Raw genomic sequence first — 21,135 nt, 5'->3', positions numbered from 1 at the left:
GGAGGGGTGGAGGGAGGAGGGGGCTGGTGGAGGGATGAGGAGGGAGGGGTGGAGGGTAGAGGGAGGGAGAAGGACTGAAGGAGAGAGGGGGATACTATAAATCTGTTAACACATGAGGCAACCCAGGGAGATCCCTCGGGAGGCTCTCTCCCCTCCTCACAGTCTTCTCTCATGCAGGGGAGGCCCATACACTAACACATGACCCCGCCACAGCCCACACCCCAGGGGGTCATATAAACAGCTCTCAATCATTCTCATCGTGTTCTGATTATGACGTCATGATGTAGAATGTATCACAGTGTAAAACGTGGAAGCAGCTGGTCTCTTTGTGTGGAAGGCTGAGCTCCTGAAGTCGTCCCTCTCTCTCCTTCCCACAACATCCAATAACTGTTCTGTGTGGGCGTGTGCATTTACCTCATCCATCTGTCAATCAATGACTGTATCAGTCCAGATATAACTCAATATGAAGCAAGAAACCAAATTGTATTAATTCCAAAAATGTAAAAATGACCCCAACAGTTACTGCAATCTACCCCCCCCCCAACGACCCCCAAATGAGCTCATACACCAATCCCTGTATGTCTACACCCCGTCCAGACGAGACGTTGTTCAGAAGTGCTGGATGTCCACAGCAGGAGAGTAAATTAGGATGGGGAGTGACTCACACAGAGAACAGTGAGAAGGACACTGATCCTCTTAAACCCACACCCCATACCGAACAACCGTTCCTAAACCCCTCTACACAACCACACAAACGTCTCCTGTTCCAAAGCCCCCCCCATCCAAACATAGGGCTAATCTCCCCCTCCCCCCTAACGGGGCTCTATCCTCTATCTGTTTGTTTGGGTGGAAGGAACGTTGAGTCCTTGGCATGTTGAAGCTTCTCCACGCTTGTCTACACAACTCTAGACTAAATACATCTGACAAAACTGGAAGCTAAGTTGCTGTTACTTTATGCCTTTTGAGATGATAGTTTCTCTGGATATTTGATGGCAGAAACGTACATTTTATCTGTCTAATTTGAGAGAGAGAGAGATCAAATCTGAAAAGAGCTATTAGACTTTCGTCCAATCACATCCACCCTGGACGGACGGCAGATAGCAGCAACCTCCTCCTCCCCTCCTCTTCCTCATCCCCCCTGCACTCACACCCACCCTGGACGGACAGCAGATAGCAGCAACCTCCTCCCCTCCCTCCCTGTACTCACATCCACCCTGGACGGACAGCAGATAGCAGCAACCTCCTCCTCCTCACCCCCCCCTGTACTCACATCCACCGTCATGGTGTAGTCGGAGCCATCTAGAAGGGTGATTTTACACTGCATGTTCTTCAGCTTCCTGACTCCCCTCAGTGGAGACTTGATTGACAGGCGACTGGTTGACGACCTGGTGGACGACAGGTCCTCCTCAAACTAGAGAAAGGAAACACCGACAGGGTTTAGCGATTGAGGATTATTATTAGGAGCCAGTTGTCTACATTTTCATTGAGCAAACGCTCTTATTTACATTTACGTCATTTAGCAGACGCTCTTATTTATCCATTTTATCACTGCATCCATCTTAAAGCTCTCTCTCTCTATCCAGAGCAGAATGTATCCATTAGTTATCACTGCATCCATCTTAAAGTAGCAAGGTGAGCAAGTCTCTCTCTCTCTCTCTCTCTCTCTGTTGGTCTCTCAATGACAGATAAGAAACAGGATGTTTAGTCATTAAATAGCCAGAGGAAATTAATCCACTATGACAATGTTTGATCAGTCCCATCCCCAGAAACTCTCTCTCTCTCTCTCTTTTCTCTCTCTCTCTCTCTCTCTCTCTCTCTCTCTCTCTCTCTCTCTCTCTCTCTCTCTTTCTCTCTCTCTCTCTCTCTCTCCAAGGCAGGTCCTACAGGCCCTAGTTTCTACCTTCTCAACAACACTATCAACAAGGCAGGTCCTACAGGCCCTAGTTTCTACCTTCTCAACAACACTATCAACAAGGCAGGTCCTACAGGCCCTAGTTTCTACCTTCTTAACAACACTATCAACAAGGCAGGTCCTACAGGCCCTAGTTTCTACCTTCTTAACAACACTATCAACAAGGCAGGTCCTACAGGCCCTAGTTTCTACCTTCTTAACAACACTATCAACAAGGCAGGTCCTACAGGCCCTAGTTTCTACCTTCTTAACAACACTATCAACAAGGCAGGTCCTACAGGCCCTAGTTTCTACCTTCTTAACAGCACTATCAACAAGGCAGGTCCTACAGGCCCTAGTTTCTACCTTCTTAACAACACTATCAACAAGGCAGGTCCTACAGGCCCTAGTTTCTACCTTCTTAACAACACTATCAACAAGGCAGGTCCTACAGGCCCTAGTTTCTACCTTCATAACAGCACTATCAACAAGGCAGGTCCTACAGGCCCTAGTTTCTACCTTCTTAACAACAATATCAACAAGGCAGGTCCTACAGGCCCTAGTTTTTTGGGACCTGGACTACTGTTCAGTTGTGTGGTCAGGTGCCACAAAGAAGGACATAGGAAAATTGCAATTGACAGCACGGCTGGTCCTTGGATGTACACTGAGAGCTAATATTAATAATATGCATGTCAGTCTCTCCTGGCTGAAAGTGGAGGAGAGATCGACTTCATCACTATTTGCATTTATGAGAGGTATTGACATGTTGAATGCACCGAGCTGTCTGTCTAAACACACAGCTCAGACACCCATACACACACCACAAGACTCTTCACAGTCCCCTGGTCCAGAACAGACTATGGAACTCTATTCCACAGTACCACATAGAGCCATGACTACATGGAACTCTATTCCACAGTACCACATAGAGCCATGACTACATGGAACTCTATTCCACAGTACCACAAAGGGCCATGACTACATAGAACTCTATTCCACAGTACCACATAGAGCCATGACTACATGGAACTCTATTCCACAGTACCACATAGAACCATGACTACATGGAACTCTATTCCACAGTACTACATAGAGCCATGACCACATGGAACTCTATTCCACAGTACCACATAGAGCCATGACCACATGGAACTCTATTCCACAGTACCACATAGAGCCATGACCACATGGAACTCTATTCCACAGTACCACATAGAGCCATGACTACATGGAACTCTATTCCACAGTACCACATAGAGCCATGACTACATGGAACTCTATTCCACAGTACCACATAGAGCCATGACTACATATAACTCTATTCCACAGTACCACATAGAGCCATGACTACATGGAACTCTATTCCACAGTACCACATAGAGCCATGACTACATGGAACTCTATTCCACAGTACCACATAGAGCCATGACTACATAGAACTCTATTCCACAGTACCACATAGAGCCATGACTACATGGAACTCTATTCCACAGTACCACAAAGAGCCATGACTACATGGAACTCTATTCCACAGTACCACATAGAGCCATGACCACATGGAACTCTATTCCACAGTACCACATAGAGCCATGACTACATGGAACTCTATTCCACAGTACCACATAGAGCCATGACCACATGGAACTCTATTCCACAGTACCACATAGAGCCATGACTACATGGAACTCTATTCCACAGTACCACATAGAGCCATGACTACATATAACTCTATTCCACAGTACCACATAGAGCCATGACTACATGGAACTCTATTCCACAGTACCACATAGAGCCATGACTACATGGAACTCTATTCCACAGTACCACATAGAGCCATGACTACATGGAACTCTATTCCACAGTACTACATAGAGCCATGACCACATGGAACTCTATTCCACAGTACCACATAGAGCCATGACCACATGGAACTCTATTCCACAGTACCACATAGAGCCATGACCACATGGAACTCTATTCCACAGTACCACATAGAGACATGACTACATATAACTCTATTCCACAGTACTACATAGAGCCATGACTACATGGAACTCTATTCCACAGTACCACATAGAGCCATGACTACATGGAACTCTATTCCACAGTACCACATAGAGCCATGACTACATGGAACTCTATTCCACAGTACCACATAGAGCCATGACTACATGGAACTCTATTCCACAGTACCACATAGAGCCATGACTACATATAACTCTATTCCACAGTACCACATAGAGCCATGACTACATGGAACTCTATTCCACAGTACCACATAGAGCCATGACTACATGGAACTCTATTCCACAGTACCACATAGAGCCATGACTACATAGAACTCTATTCCACAGTACCACATAGAGCCATGACTACATGGAACTCTATTCCACAGTACCACAAAGAGCCATGACTACATGGAACTCTATTCCACAGTACCACATAGAGCCATGACCACATGGAACTCTATTCCACAGTACCACATAGAGCCATGACTACATGGAACTCTATTCCACAGTACCACATAGAGCCATGACCACATGGAACTCTATTCCACAGTACCACATAGAGCCATGACTACATGGAACTCTATTCCACAGTACCACATAGAGCCATGACCACATGGAACTCTATTCCACAGTACCACATAGAGCCATGACTACATGGAACTCTATTCCACAGTACCACATAGAGCCATGACTACATATAACTCTATTCCACAGTACCACATAGAGCCATGACTACATGGAACTCTATTCCACAGTACCACATAGAGCCATGACTACATGGAACTCTATTCCACAGTACCACATAGAGCCATGACTACATAGAACTCTATTCCACAGTACCACATAGAGCCATGACTACATGGAACTCTATTCCACAGTACCACATAGAGCCATGACTACATGGAACTCTATTCCACAGTACCACATAGAGCCATGACTACATGGAACTCTATTCCACAGTACCACATAGAGCCATGACCACATGGAACTCAATTCCACAGTACCACATAGAGCCATGACTACATGGAACTCTATTCCACAGTACCACATAGAGCCATGACTACATGGAACTCTATTCCACAGTACTACATAGAGCCATGACTACATGGAACTCTATTCCACATAGAGCCATGACTACATGGAACTCTACTCCATATCTGGTAACTGATGCAGCAGGAGAATCAGATTTAAAAAAACAGATTAAAAATACACCTTATTGAACAGCAGGGGACTGTGAAGAGACACAAACATAGGCACACACACACACACACACACACACACACACACACACACACACACAGATTTTGTACTGTGAAATTTTACAAACTGCCATCATTTTGCTGGACCCCAGGAAGAGTAGCTGCTGCCTTGACAGGAACTAATGGGGATCCATAATAAACCCCAGGAAGAGTAGCTGCTGCCTTGGCAGGAACTAATGGGGATCCATAATAAACCCCAGGAAGAGTAGCTGCTGCCTTGGCAGGAACTAATGGGGATCCATAATAAACCCCAGGAAGAGTAGCTGCTGCCTTGGCAGGAACTAATGGGGATCCATAATAAACCCCAGGAAGAGTAGCTGCTGCCTTGGCAGGAACTAATGGGGATCCATAATAAACCCCAGGAAGAGTAGCTGCTGCCTTGGCAGGAACTAATGGGGATCCATAATAAACCCCAGGAAGAGTAGCTGCTGCCTTGGCAGGAACTAATGGGGATCCATAATAAATCCCAGGAAGAGTAGCTGCTGCCTTGGCAGGAACTAATGGGGATCCATAATAAACAGTAGTGCACTATATAGGGAATAGGGCTCGGTTAAATAGTAGTGCACTATATAGGGAATCGGGCTCTTTTAAATAGTAGTGCACTATATAGGGAACAGGGCTCTATTAAACAGAGTAAACGACCTGCTCAGCACTGTGACCCCCTACTACACTGTAATGTCAGTGAATTAACAAATCAGTAGCTACGAAGTCTCACCTGGTTATTCTTGGCAGGTGTGCTGTGTCCCGCGGCGGCTGGGAAGTGTTCTGCTGTCTTCTCCTTCCCTCCTTTCTCCTTCCCTCCTTTCTCCTTCCCTCCTTTCCCCTGCTGCTGCTTGGGCTCAGAGTCGGCTCCTGATTCAGTCGTCATGGCGAATCACACTGGAACAGAGAGAAAGAGGAGGCGGAAGAGAGGATTTAGATGAGTCAACTCGGAGTCGTTCCATGTCATTTCAGCAGGCCATGATGATACCCACCCGATCTCAGGTGGTTAGGAAAATGTTTTTGGTAGTTAGAAACAGGTAAGATTGGCATTCCTGAAACATTATTTTGTTTAAATAAAATGTTCTCTGAGAAAGTTGGCGAATTGATTGTTCCCATTTTAAATGTATAGGATTCGTATAATATATATCAACATCCGATTTGGACTAAACGTTTTCCTACCAATGAGTAAGACATGAGGAATCCCACCCCAAACAATAAAAAGGTCGCCCACGGACCCCGCCATGCCAATCCCACCCCAACAACCAGAATAAAGTAGAAGTGCTCTGTTTGACAAGTAGTATGACGCTGCGGATTGGAGTATTGCTTCTCCATACTGTGTAATGTATTCCCTGTGAATATATATTATATATTATTATAAAGTCGTGTGAAAGTACCATGTTTTGAGCACTAGATGCTGCTGTTCCTGCTATACCACCACACTTTTATCCATTTTGCTGGGCTCTTGTGTTTATTAATTAAATATAACATTTTCTTTGCAACTTTGGGTTAGAAAACCAATAGTTTTAGATCATAACTAAGAATAGAATTGTGGTTATCCTCACAATTCAAGTCAGTCTTCCATTATTTTTTAAAGCCATTTACTTTACTGCTCCTACCTCACAGTGACACCCATCAACTAGGTGGCAGGTAGCCTAGTGGTTAGAGTGTAGAGGTGGTAGGTAGCCTAGTGGTTAGAGTGTAGAGGTGGCAGGGTAGCCTAGTGGTTAGAGTGTAGAGGCGGCAGGGTAGCCTAGTGGTTAGAGTGTAGAGGTGGCAGGGTAGCCTAGTGGTTAGAGTGTAGAGGTGGCAGGGTAGCCTAGTGGTTAGAGTGTAGAGGTGGCAGGGTAGCCTAGTGGTTAGAGTGTAGAGGTGGCAGATAGTCTAGTGGTTAGAGTGTAGAGGTGGCAGGGTAGCCTAGTGGTTAGAGTGTAGCAGGGTAGAGGAGGCAGGGTAGCCTAGTGGTTAGAGTGTAGAGGAGGCAGCGTAGCCTAGTGGTTAGAGTGTAGGGACGGCAGGTAGCCTAGTGGTTAGAGTGTAGAGATGGCAGGGTAGCCTAGTGGTTAGAGTGTAGAGGCGGCAGGGTAGCCTAGTGGTTAGAGTGTAGGGACGGCAGGGTAGCCTAGTGGTTAGAGTGTAGGGACGGCAGGGTAGCCTAGTGGTTAGAGTGTAGGGACGGCAGGTAGCCTAGTGGTTAGAGTGTAGGGACGGCAGGTAGCCTAGTGGTTAGAGTGTAGGGACGGCAGGTAGCCTAGTGGTTAGAGTGTAGGGACGGCAGGTAGCCTAGTGGTTAGAGTGTAGGGACGGCAGGTAGCCTGTGGTTAGAGTGTAGAGATGGCAGGGTAGCCTAGTGGTTAGAGTGTAGAGGTGGCAGGGTAGCCTAGTGGTTAGAGTGTAGCAGGGTAGAGGAGGCAGCGTAGCCTAGTGGTTAGAGTGTAGGGACGGCAGGTAGCCTAGTGGTTAGAGTGTAGAGATGGCAGGGTAGCCTAGTGGTTAGAGTGTAGAGGCGGCAGGGTAGCCTAGTGGTTAGAGTGTAGGGACGGCAGGGTAGCCTAGTGGTTAGAGTGTAGGGACGGCAGGTAGCCTAGTGGTTAGAGTGTAGGGACGGCAGGTAGCCTAGTGGTTAGAGTGTAGGGACGGCAGGTAGCCTAGTGGTTAGAGTGTAGGGACGGCAGGTAGCCTAGTGGTTAGAGTGTAGGGACGGCAGGTAGCCTAGTGGTTAGAGTGTAGGGACGGCAGGTAGCCTAGTGGTTAGAGTGTAGGGACGGCAGGTAGCCTAGTGGTTAGAGTGTAGGGACGGCAGGTAGCCTAGTGGTTAGAGTGTAGGGACGGCAGGTAGCCTAGTGGTTAGAGTGTAGAGGTGGCAGGGTAGACTAGTGGTTAGAGTGTAGAGGTGGCAGGGTAGCCTAGTGGTTAGAGTGTAGAGACGGCAGGTAGCCTAGTGGTTAGAGTGTAGGGACGGCAGGTAGCCTAGTGGTTAGAGTGTAGAGGTGGCAGGGTAGACTAGTGGTTAGAGTGTAGAGGTGGCAGGGTAGCCTAGTGGTTAGAGTGTAGAGACGGCAGGTAGCCTAGTGGTTAGAGGCAGGTAGCCTAGTGGTTAGAGTGTAGGGACTAGCCTAGTGGTTAGAGTGTAGAGGTGGCAGGGTAGCCTAGTGGTTAGAGTGTAGAGGTGGCAGGGTAGCCTAGTGGTTAGAGTGTAGGGACGGCAGGTAGCCTAGTGGTTAGAGGCAGGTAGCCTAGTGGTTAGAGTGTAGGGACGGCAGGTAGCCTAGTGGTTAGAGTGTAGGGACGGCAGGTAGCCTAGTGGTTAGAGTGTAGAGGTGGCAGGGTAGCCTAGTGGTTAGAGGTAGAGGTGGCAGGGTAGCCTAGTGGTTAGAGTGTAGGGACGGCAGGTAGCCTAGTGGTTAGAGTGTAGGGACGGCAGGTAGCCTGTGGTTAGAGTGTAGGGACGGCAGGTAGCCTAGTGGTTAGAGTGTAGGGACGGCAGGTAGCCTAGTGGTTAGAGGCAGGTAGCCTAGTGGTTAGAGTGTAGGGACGGCAGGTAGCCTAGTGGTTAGAGGCAGGTAGCCTAGTGGTTAGAGTGTAGGGACGGCAGGTAGCATAGTGGTTAGAGGCAGGTAGCCTAGTGGTTAGAGTGTAGGGACGGCAGGTAGCCTAGTGGTTAGAGTGTAGGGACGGCAGGTAGCCTAGTGGTTAGAGTGTAGGGACGGCAGGTAGCCTAGTGGTTAGAGTGTAGGGACGGCAGGTAGCCTAGTGGTTAGAGGCAGGTAGCCTAGTGGTTAGAGGCAGGTAGCCTAGTGGTTAGAGCATTGGACTAGTAACCCAAAGGCTGCAAGATCGAATCTCCCCGAGTTGACAAGGTAAAAAAAATCTGTTGTTCTGCCTCTGAACAAGGAAGTTAACCCCCTGTTCCTAGACCAGTTAACCCCCTGTTCCTAGGCCAGTTAACCCACTGTTCCTAGGCCAGTTAACCCACTGTTCCTAGGCCAGTTAACCCACTGTTCCTAGGCCAGTTAACCCCTGTTCCTAGGCCAGTTAACCCCCTGTTCCTAGGCCAGTTAACCCACTGTTCCTAGACCAGTTAACCCACTGTTCCTAGACCAGTTAACCCACTGTTCCTAGGCCAGTTAACCCACTGTTCCTAGGCCAGTTAACCCACTGTTCCTAGACCAGTTAACCCACTGTTCCTAGGCCAGTTAACCCACTGTTCCTAGGCCAGTTAACCCCCTGTTCCTAGGCCAGTTAACCCCCTGTTCCTAGGCCAGTTAACCCCCTGTTCCTAGGCCAGTTAACCCCCTGTTCCTAGGCCAGTTAACCCCTGTTCCTAGGCCAGTTAACCCCCTGTTCCTAGGCCAGTTAACCCCCTGTTCCTAGGCCAGTTAACCCCCTGTTCCTAGGCCAGTTAACCCACTGTTCCTAGACCAGTTAACCCACTGTTCCTAGACCAGTTAACCCACTGTTCCTAGACCAGTTAACCCACTGTTCCTAGGCCGTCATTGTAAATAAGAAGTCTGACTTGCCTAGTTAAATAACGTTTAAAAAAATAAAAATAAAAAAATTAATGAGGCGCATGGATAGAGTAGCCATGAGGCGCATGGATAGAGTAACCATGAGGCACATGGATAGAGTAACCATGAGGCGCATGGATAGAGTAACCATGAGGCGCATGGATAGAGTAACCATGAGGCGCACGGATAGAGTAACCATGAGGCGCATGGATAGAGTAACCATGAGGCGCATGGATAGAGTAACCATGAGGCGCATGGATAGAGTAACCATGAGGCGCATGGATAGAGTAACAGACTAATAATGGGAAAGTGACAAACCTTTCAACTGGGAAACCATCACCACATTAAGAGGAGGAAACAAAAACCACTCTCTGATCACCATCCTGGTTATCTAGGGACGGCCAGACCATCCTGGTTATCTAGGGACGGCCAGACCATCCTGGTTACCTAGGGACGGCCAGACCATCCTGGTTACCTAGGGACGGCCAGACCATCCTGGTTACCTAGGGACGGCCAGACCATCCTGGTTATCTAGGGACGGCCAGACCATCCTGGTTATCTAGGGACGGCCAGACCATCCTGGTTATCTAGGGACGGCCAGACCATCCTGGTTATCTAGGGACGGCCAGACCATCCTGGTTATCTAGGGACGGCCAGACCATCCTGGTTATCTAGGGACGGCCAGACCATCCTGGTTATCTAGGGACGGCCAGACCATCCTGGTTATCTAGGGACGGCCAGACCATCCTGGTTATCTAGGGACGGCCAGACCATCCTGGTTATCTAGGGACGGCCAGACCATCCTGGTTATCTAGGGACGGCCAGACCATCCTGGTTATCTAGGGACGGCCAGACCATCCTGGTTATCTAGGGACGGCCAGACCATCCTGGTTACCTAGGGACGGCCAGACCATCCTGGTTACCTAGGGACGGCCAGACCATCCTGGTTACCTAGGGACGGCCAGACCATCCTGGTTACCTAGGGACGGCCAGACCATCCTGGTTACCTAGGGACGGCCAGACCATCCTGGTTACCTAGGGACGGCCAGACCATCCTGGTTATCTAGGGACGGCCAGACCATCCTGGTTATCTAGGGACGGCCAGACCACGCTGGCAGGCCTCTGTAGACTATGTGGAGTACCTAGAGGTGCATAGTATGGATGTCTGACATATCTGGGAGGGCCATGACCAGCTATTTAAAAACACAGTGCTTCCTCCTTCAGGCTTGGGGCTCTTACCCACAGACAGAGAGAGATTTAACACAGTGCTTCCTCCTGCAGGCTTGGGGCTCTTACCCACAGACAGAGAGAGATTTAACACAGTGCTTCCTCCTGCAGGCTTGGGGCTCTTACCCACAGACAGAGAGAGATTTAACACAGTGCTTCCTCCTGCAGGCTTGGGGCTCTTACCCACAGACAGAGAGAGATTTAACACAGTGCTTCCTCCTGCAGGCTTGGGGCTCTTACCCACAGACAGAGAGAGATTTAACACAGTGCTTCCTCCTGCAGGCTTGGGGCTCTTACCCACAGACAGAGAGAGATTTAACACAGTGCTTCCTCCTGCAGGCTTGGGGCTCTTACCCACAGACAGAGAGAGATTTAACACAGTGCTTCCTCCTGCAGGCTTGGGGCTCTTACCCACAGACAGAGAGAGATTTAACACAGTGCTTCCTCCTGCAGGCTTGGGGCTCTTACCCACAGACAGAGAGAGATTTAACACAGTGCTTCCTCCTGCAGGCTTGGGGCTCTTACCCACAGACAGAGAGATTTAACACAGTGCTTCCTCCTGCAGGCTTGGGGCTCTTACCCACAGACAGAGAGAGATTTAACACAGTGCTTCCTCCTGCAGGCTTGGGGCTCTTACCCACAGACAGAGAGAGATTTAACACAGTGCTTCCTCCTGCAGGCTTGGGGCTCTTACCCACAGACAGAGAGAGATTTAACACAGTGCTTCCTCCTGCAGGCTTGAGGCTCTTACCCACAGACAGAGAGAGATTTAACACAGTGCTTCCTCCTGCAGGCTTGGGGCTCTTACCCACAGACAGAGAGAGATTTAACACAGTGCTTCCTCCTGCAGGCTTGGGGCTCTTACCCACAGAGAGAGATTTAACACAGTGCTTCCTCCTGCAGGCTTGGGGCTCTTACCCACAGACAGAGAGAGATTTAACACAGTGCTTCCTCCTGCAGGCTTGGGGCTCTTACCCACAGAGAGAGATTTAACACAGTGCTTCCTCCTGCAGGCTTGGGGCTCTTACCCACAGAGAGAGATTTAACACAGTGCTTCCTCCTGCAGGCTTGGGGCTCTTACCCACAGACATGGTAATAGAGAGGCCCCCAGGATCCAACAGCCAATAAGGGAAGCACAGGCTGCAAAAACTCTGAATACATAGCGGACGGTTGTAAATGGGACATTTAGTAACTGCATAGTGAAAAACACTGAACAGGGAACAGCTGTGAGGTCATTGTTATGTTATCCGTTACAAGAGAAGTCCAACAAGGAGGGACCACTGTTCTCCGTAATCAAACTCTTGTCCCAACTAAGGATTTGTTGTTTCGCTGTAGCTTGTGTGTACGATAGAATCTACCTTCGCTACCCTTCTCTTCTTGGCTGCGTTTACGTGGCGGCTGAGCTGGGAATAGGATTACAATGAGATGCCAATCCGGGCTCTGCCAACCCACAACAATACACTACCCACTCACTCAGAGAAGAGAGAAGATTATTTATTTTTAAAGGATTTGGATAATGTTGATTTGATTTCGTTATAAATCCAGCCTTGTTTTCATATAACAGAAATAAACCCTTTCAAAGCCATAAGCAGCCTATTCCCTAATAGTGCACTACTTTAGACCAGGGTCTATAGGGCAGTAGTGCACTACTTTAGACCAGAGGCCATACGGTATTAGTGCACTACTTTAGACCAGGGCAGTAGTGCACTACTTTAGACCAGGGCAGTAGTGCACTACTTTAGACCAGGGCAGTAGTGCACTACTTTAGACCAGGGCAGTAGTGCACTACTTTAGACCAGGGCAGTAGTGCACTACTTTAGACCAGGGCCCATAGGGTAGTAGTGCACTACTTTAGACCAGGGCCCATAGGGTAGTACTGCACTACTTTAGACCACGGCCCATAGGGTAGTACTGCACTACTTTAGACCACGGCCCATAGGGTAGTAGTGCACTACGTAGGGAATAGGGTGCCATTTGGGAGACATTATTACTGTTTCTATCCTGGAGTTGGACTGGGTGTGACTCCAGAACATGTGTTTATTAAGGCTAGAGTTGGACTGGAGTGACTCAGGATGCATTAAGATCCCCAGATTCATTAAATAGATCCTAAATTATGGCTGGGTGATATCTCCAAAACATCAGATCACAATATTTTTCACATTATTTTGCATTTTTCAAAAGCATCAAATACAGTCAAAGTTAAATATTTGCTTTATCGGTTGTGCATAACCTTAGGGTGGTAGAAATGGTTTTAAATTAAGCTTCCTCCATTATGATTGAAGTTTGATTAAACAACATAAAAACAACCAGAGGTCGCTACCCACTCTCCATATCTTCAAGCATAGTGGTGGCTGCATCATGTTATGGGTATGCTTGTAATTGATAAGGACTGGGGAGTGTTTCAGGATAAAACAATTAATGGAATGCAGCTAAGCACAGGCAAAAATCCTCGAGGAAAACCTGGTTCAGTCTGCTTTCAACCAGACACTGGGAGATACCAAAATGCACACTGTAGTTGCTCACCAAGAAGACAGTGAATGTTCCTGAGTGGCCGAGGTACAGTTTTGACTTTAATCAACTTGAAAACCTATGGCAGAGACCTGAAAATGGTTTTCCTTTGTTTGACTCTGTCAATTAGGTTAGTATTGTGGAGTAACGACAACATCATTGACCCATCTACCAATAGGTGCCCTTCTTAGTGAGGTCTTTGTGGTTGAATCTGTGTTTGAAATTCACTGACCGTACAGATAATTGTATGTGTGGGGTACAGAGATGAGGTAGTCATACAGAAATCATGTTAAACACTATTATTGCACACAGAGTGAGTCCATGCAACTTACTATGGGACTTGTTAAGCACATTTTTACTCCTGAACTAATTTAAGCCGTAACAAAGAGGTTGAATACTATTATTGACTCAAGACATTTCAGCTTTTCCATTTGTAATTCATTTGTAAAACATACTTTTTGTTTTTTACATTATTCCACTTTGACATTATGTGATATTGTTTGTAAGCCAGTGACAACAAAATCTACATTTAATCCATTTTCAATTCAGACTTAACACACAACATTTGTCCAGGGGTATGCATCCTTTCTGTAGGAACTGTACATAAGAACAATCAGATCCCAAGACATCACATTACTGTAGTCAACATGACCTTCTGTACAAAGTGTTCTAGGAGGAATTGAATGTTGATTTGTAAATTGCTTTGTAATGCACACCGTTGGACAGGGGCCTGCTGTACAGATTGAGGATGACATGCCATCTGTGCTCCTGTGTGTGTGCTCTGTTACCCAGAACTACAGATTCACAGCTGGACCCCATATCTCTCCTCTCCATCGCTCTCATCCTGCTCTCCACCACTCTCATCCTGCTCTCCAGCACTCTCATCCTGCTCTCCAGCACTCTCATCCCTCTCTCCACCCCTCCACCCCTCCATCACTCTCATCCCTCTTTCCACCCTCCCTTCACCCCTCCACCACTCTCATCCTGCTCTCCAGCACTCTCATCCTGCTCTCCAGCACTCTCATCCCTCTCTCCACCCCTCCACCCCTCCATCACTCTCATCCCTCTTTCCACCCTCCCTTCACCCCTCCACCACTCTCATCCTGCTCTCCAGCACTATCATCCCTCCCTTCACCCCTCCAGCACTCTCATCCCTCTCTCCACCACTCTCATCCCTCTCTCCACCACTCTCATCCCTCTTCCCATCTCTGAAACTTCCCAAGTCTGAAACTTCCCAAGTCATCTTGTTGTTCTTCTTTTCCACAAATAGATGAAGAATTCTACGAACAAAACGACCTTACATTTGTTTAGTTTCTTTCTCAAAACAGATGCCATTTCACCGTAGATATATTACAACTCCGTGAGTACTTTAAAAATGTCAAAGATTGTGGAAAACACAACTAACCAACAAGGTGCTGTTAACGTCTACTTGGTGTGGCTGAGATGTGGATTAGTAGATTTAATAGAGTACAGATGGACCACACCTCTTGATGGGATTAACTGGAACGCTAATCTCTAAATCACATGTAATGTCTGACTATTGTACCAGGGAGATATTAGGATATTTCAGAACTTCATAAAATATCAGGCCTACTGCATATCGTACTTCCGAATGGGTCCTACTACAAATCAAATCAAATGTATTTGTCACATACACATGGTTAGCAGATGTTAATGCGAGTGTAGCGAAATGCTTGTGCTTCTACTTCCGACAATGCAGTAATAACCAACGAGTAATCTAACTAACATCTAACTACATGCAGTGTACCAGGGAGACGCAGTAGGCTACAACATCCTACTGCAGACAATTGCAGGGTTTGTTCAGGTCTGTGTTGTATCTATGTCCGTCTTGACTAGCCTGTACCAGAGACATATCGTTACTGTCTACTGGTGCTCTAGACGGGTTCTCCAACTGCACTCACAGTAATGTCCGACTATCTACTATTACCAGCAACATATTATGCTACTCAAGGGCTTGTAGACTTCAAAATGTACCATGATATCACATCTGATAGTATGATAAACTAGCCTGTTACTGTGGCTGATTTAATCAACCGCCATGCTACACGAATCATGATATGAGTAATAGCATTAGGTCGGTGTTATACCCGCAGACCGCTGGGAGAGAGTTTACCTGTAGCATTAGGTCGGTGTTATACCCGCAGACCGCTGGGAGAGTTTACCTGTAGCATTAGGTCGGTGTTATACCCGCAGACCGCTGGGAGAGAGTTTACCTGTAGCATTAGGTCGGTGTTATACCCGCAGACCGCTGGGAGAGAGTTTACCTGTAGCATTAGGTCGGTGTTATACCCGCAGACCGCTGGGAGAGTTTACCTGTAGCATTAGGTCGGTGTTATACCCGCAGACCGCTGGGAGAGAGTTTACCTGTAGCATTAGGTCGGTGTTATACCCGCAGACCGCTGGGAGAGTTTACCTGTAGCATTAGGTCGGTGTTATACCCGCAGACCGCTGGGAGAGAGTTTACCTGTAGCATTAGGTCGGTGTTATACCCGCAGACCGCTGGGAGAGTTTACCTTTAGCATTAGGTCGGTGTTATACCCGCAGACCGCTGGGAGAGAGTTTACCTGTAGCATTAGGTCGGTGTTATACCCGCAGACCGCTGGGAGAGAGTTTACCTGTAGCATTAGGTCGGTGTTATACCCGCAGACCGCTGGGAGAGAGTTTACCTGTAGCATTAGGTCGGTGTTATACCCGCAGACCGCTGGGAGAGAGTTTACCTGTAGCATTAGGTCGGTGTTATACCCGCAGACCGCTGGGAGAGAGTTTACCTGTAGCATTAGGTCGGTGTTATACCCGCAGACCGCTGGGAGAGAGTTTACCTGTAGCATTAGGTCGGTGTTATACCCGCAGACCGCTGGGAGAGAGTTTACCTGTAGCATTAGGTCGGTGTTATACCCGCAGACCGCTGGGAGAGAGTTTACCTGTAGCATTAGGTCGGTGTTATACCCGCAGACCGCTGGGAGAGAGTTTACCTGTAGCATTAGGTCGGTGTTATACCCGCAGACCGCTGGGAGAGAGTTTACCTGTAGCATTAGGTCGGTGTTATACCCGCAGACCGCTGGGAGAGAGTTTACCTGTAGCATTAGGTCGGTGTTATACCCGCAGACCGCTGGGAGAGAGTTTACCTGTAGCATTAGGTCGGTGTTATACCCGCAGACCGCTGGGAGAGTTTACCTGTAGCATTAGGTCGGTGTTCCTGTAGCATTAGGTCGGTGTTATACCCGCAGACCGCTGGGAGAGAGTTTACCTGTAGCATTAGGTCGGTGTTATACCCGCAGACCGCTGGGAGAGAGTTTACCTGTAGCATTAGGTCGGTGTTATACCCGCAGACCGCTGGGAGAGAGTTTACCTGTAGCATTAGGTCGGTGTTATACCCGCAGACCGCTGGGAGAGAGTTTACCTGTAGCATTAGGTCGGTGTTATACCCGCAGACCGCTGGGAGAGAGTTTACCTGTAGCATTAGGTCGGTGTTATACCCGCAGACCGCTGGGAGAGAGTTTACCTGTAGCATTAGGTCGGTGTTATACCCGCAGACCGCTGGGAGAGAGTTTACCTGTAGCATTAGGTCGGTGTTATACCCGCAGACCGCTGGGAGAGAGTTTACCTGTAGCATTAGGTCGGTGTTATACCCGCAGACCGCTGGGAGAGAGTTTACCTGTAGCATTAGGTCGGTGTTATACCCGCAGACCGCTGGGAGAGAGTTTACCTGTAGCATTAGGTCGGACCCGCAGACCGCTGGGAGAGAGTTTACCTGCTCTTCCAAACGCTACAGTAGAAGGACGCGTGACCTAAGATGCCTCCTCCTTCTTCCAGCTAACACTAATGATTGGAAAACATGCTGACAACGCATTTGTAGCACATTTCGCAAAGCATTGGCAACAACAACAAAAACAACATCATGTTAGCATTGCGTAGCAATGCATCTTGTAACGGGTCACACTGCGACCATACTTGTGTAGAGAATAGGGTGCTGTGATTTACTAAGGGGGCTACAACGTAGCCGACAATAAAAAGATATTCCACATTGGAAACCACTCCCACCGCATTGCAGATCAATAAGAGTCAAATGGTTTGGAAATGAGACACATGACGGTGCAGAGGGGTTTTCTTATCAAACCGTCTAGCAGCAAATAAAACATACAGTCGGGTGGAAAAGAGATGCAATCACAGGTCAGACAATAGCTGACTCGACGTTATCGGTAGTTGACATCCATGATGAATTCATTGCCTCAAAAACAACATGTTTTCCTGCCAGCGTTGGCTAAACATGTCTTTTTGATCGGTAAAATGATATGATGAAGTATCAGGTTAGACTGTTTGATGAGTGCAGGCTTGTCGTAACGTTAAATTAACATAAAGGCACAGATTATTCGCTTCGTGAATAAAATGATCTAGTCCGACAGACTGATAACATCGTTTTAGACAAGCTATATCGTTATTAACGTTTACAATGTAACAAGACAGACGCGCCAGAAAAGGTTACGACCAAACACGAAATAAACATATTGAATGTCATTTTCGGCTATACCGCATGACTGGTTCTGCAAAACAGAAAACGAAGTCCCCTAGTTATAATGGTCGGGGAGAAATCAGGGAAGCATCGCCTTCACACGTAAAAAAAAGATATATATATTCACATACCAGACAACACGTCTTCCAATCGGTTTAACGACAACAGAATAGAAACTGTATCCGGTACAAAAAATGTATGGTAAAGCTCTCTCTCTCTGTGTGTCTGTCGGTTCGGTATTGCGCAAAACAGTAGATCCGTGGTGTAGCCTGGCTTCGGTGGACTGTAAGAACCTTCCTTCCGGAGCCTCCGCTATAGCAGCCGTGGTGTTGTCCAACCAGCCAATCAGACCCGACTGTCACAGACGCAGCTCAGCTCGGGATTCTGCCTGTCATACAGTTAGTGTTATCAGGGATACGCGGGACGTCCCTACCCTAAACCCTTACCGGTTTTAAATGTCAACTTCGAATAGGGTGACGTGAGACTTGGACTTCCCAAGGAACCCGAATGGCAAGGACTAGGTGATATTTTGGAGTCGTGGTCCTTGATCTAAGATCAGTTTGCATTTCTCTACTATTGATTGGGGCAAGAGATCTTCAGGTCCAAAGAGCAGAGAAGAGCTTTTAGGACCTGAGGACAATCAGACCCACACCCAATCATAAAAAAATAAAATAAAAATGGGGGACCCGGACGGACGCGAGAACAACCAAACCTAGACCAGGCCCAATTGGCCCAGAGTGACAAAAAAAAAAGACATGTTTCTCAGCCACGTTGGTCTTCCGGTTAATAAAACCGTCTTTAAAATGTTGACTAGGCCTTCTATAAGTCAATAAATTCTCCTTATTAGCATAAACATATACAGAGCTGTGGTCGGGTCTGTCATGTAAAGTTACATAGACCCAAGATCCGATGACTTTACAGACCTGATCTCCAGGAAAAAGTTAGCATTTTGAACCCAGGCCCACTTGGGTCCCGGGTCGGTTCTCAGGTATTTGGGTGGACCCGTGAAACCTCTAATTGGCGGTTAGTGTCAATGATAGAAACCATGGATTGCTGATGCTATGTATTGGCCAATGAGAGGCTTCGAAGCCATCGGTTGGCCATTATTGGTACGACCAAGAAGGAGCAGTCCACCATAGGAATGAATGGAATTCTACACTATTTAAATTAAATGTTTCAAGGAAAAAATGACATGTATTGAAGTATTTTTTTGTTGTAGTGGAGACAGTAACATTAGTACTTTCCATTTTATATATATAATGTATGTTATATTTATATATATAATATATATATATAATATATATTATATTTCTATATAAATTATATATTATATTTCTATATAAATTATATATAATATATAATATATATATAAATATATATAATATATATTATATTTACATATAATATATATTATATTTATATATATAATTTATATATAAATATATTAGATATGATATATTTACACACACTACCGGTCAAGGGTGTTACCACACCTCACTCATTCCAGGATTTTTCTTAATTTTACTATTTTCTACATTGTACAACAATAGTGAAGACATCAAAACTATGAAATAACATGTATGGAATCATGTAGTAACCAAAAAAATGTCTTAAACTTTTGTCCTGAAGTGAATCCTTTTTTCGCACTGCCCAGAGCAATTGAACTGATTCCTGAGGAGTGTGAAGGAGAGTGATGGAGTGCTGAATCAGATGACCTGGCCTCCACAATCACCCGACCTCGACCCAATTGAGATGGTTTGGGATGAGTTGGATCGCAGAGTGAAGGAAAAGCAGCCAACAAGTGCTCAGCATATGTGGGAACTCCTTCAAGAATGTTGGAATAGCATTCCTCATTAATTTGGGACGGCAGGTAGCCTAGTGGTTAGAGTGTAGGGTCGGCAGGTAGCCTAGTGGTTAGAGCGTAGGGACGGCAGGTAGCCTAGTGGTTAGAGTGTAGAGGCGGTAGGTAGCCTAGTGGTTAGAGTGTAGGGGCGGCAGGTAGCCTAGTGGTTAGAGTGTAGGGGCGGCAGGTAGCCTAGTGGTTAGAGTGTAGGGATGGCAGGTAGCCTAGTGGTTAGAGTGTAGGGATGGCAGGTAGCCTAGTGGTTAGAACGTAGGGGACGGCAGGGAGCCTAGTGGTCAGAGCGTGGGGATGGCAGGTAGACTAGTGGTTAGAGCTTAGGGACGGCAGGTAGCCTAGTGGTTAGAGGCAGGGAGCCTAGTGGATAGAGGCAGGGAGCCTAGTGGATAGAGGCAGGGAGCCTAGTGGTTAGAGCGTGGGGATGGCAGGTAGACTAGTGGTTAGAGCTTGGGGACGGCAGGTAGCCTAGTGGTTAGAGGCAGGGAGCCTAGTGGATAGAGGCAGGGAGCCTAGTGGTTAGAGGCAGGGAGCCTAGTGGTTAGAGGCAGGGAGCCTAGTGGTTAGAGGCAGGGAGCCTAGTGGTTAGAGGCAGGGAGCCTAGTGGTTAGAGGCAGGGAGCCTAGTGGTTAGAGGCAGGGAGCCTAGTGGTTAGAGGCAGGGAGCCTAGTGGTTAGAGGCAGGGAGCCTAGTGGTTAGAGCTTAGGGACGGCAGGTAGCCTAGTGGTTAGAGCATAGGGACGGCAGGTAGCCTAGTGGTTAGAGCGTAGGGACGGCAGGTAGCCTAGTGGTTAGAGCGTAGGGACGGCAGGTAGCCTAGTGGTTAGAGCGTAGGGAGCCTAGTGGTTAGAGTGTAGGGACGGCAGGTAGCCTACTGGTTAGAGGCAGGTAGCCTAGTGGTTAGAGCGTAGGGAGCCTAGTGGTTAGAGCGTAGGGAGCCTAGTGGTTAGAGCTTAGGGACGGCAGGTAGCCTAGTGGTTAGAGGCAGGTAGCCTAGTGGTTAGAGGCAGGTAGCCTAGTGGTTAGAGGCAGGTAGCCTAGTGGTTGGAGTGTTGGACTAGTAACCCAAAGGTTGCGAGATCAAATTCCCCCGAGCTGACAAGGTAAAAATCTGTCGTTCTGCCTCTGAACAAGGCAGTTAAACCCACTGTTCCTAGGCCGTCATTGAAAATAAGAATTTGTTCTTAACTGACTTGCCTAGTTAAGTAAAAGGTTAATAAAATATATATATATATTTTGCTAGATAAGTCTGTGAGAACAATAGATGTTTTACAGTAACAACCTGGTTGGTCAAGAGGCTAACAACAGCTTAATAAGATGCATGTTGGCAGTATATTAGCCTGAAATACTCTACAGGCACTAACT

At 47.2% G+C, this 21,135-nt stretch overlaps 1 pseudogene; it reads right to left on the bottom strand.

The window, feature by feature from the left end:
• The window catches only part of LOC124042185, a 97,811-nt pseudogene extending 79,490 nt beyond the window's left edge, over positions 1 to 18,321 (bottom strand).
• Positions 18,322 to 21,135: the final 2,814 nt, after the last annotated feature.

The sequence above is a fragment of the Oncorhynchus gorbuscha genome, linkage group LG08 (genome assembly GCF_021184085.1).
Source record: "Oncorhynchus gorbuscha isolate QuinsamMale2020 ecotype Even-year linkage group LG08, OgorEven_v1.0, whole genome shotgun sequence".
NCBI classification, from domain to species: Eukaryota; Metazoa; Chordata; class Actinopteri; order Salmoniformes; family Salmonidae; genus Oncorhynchus; species Oncorhynchus gorbuscha.
This window is presented reverse-complemented; position numbering and strand designations above follow the sequence as displayed.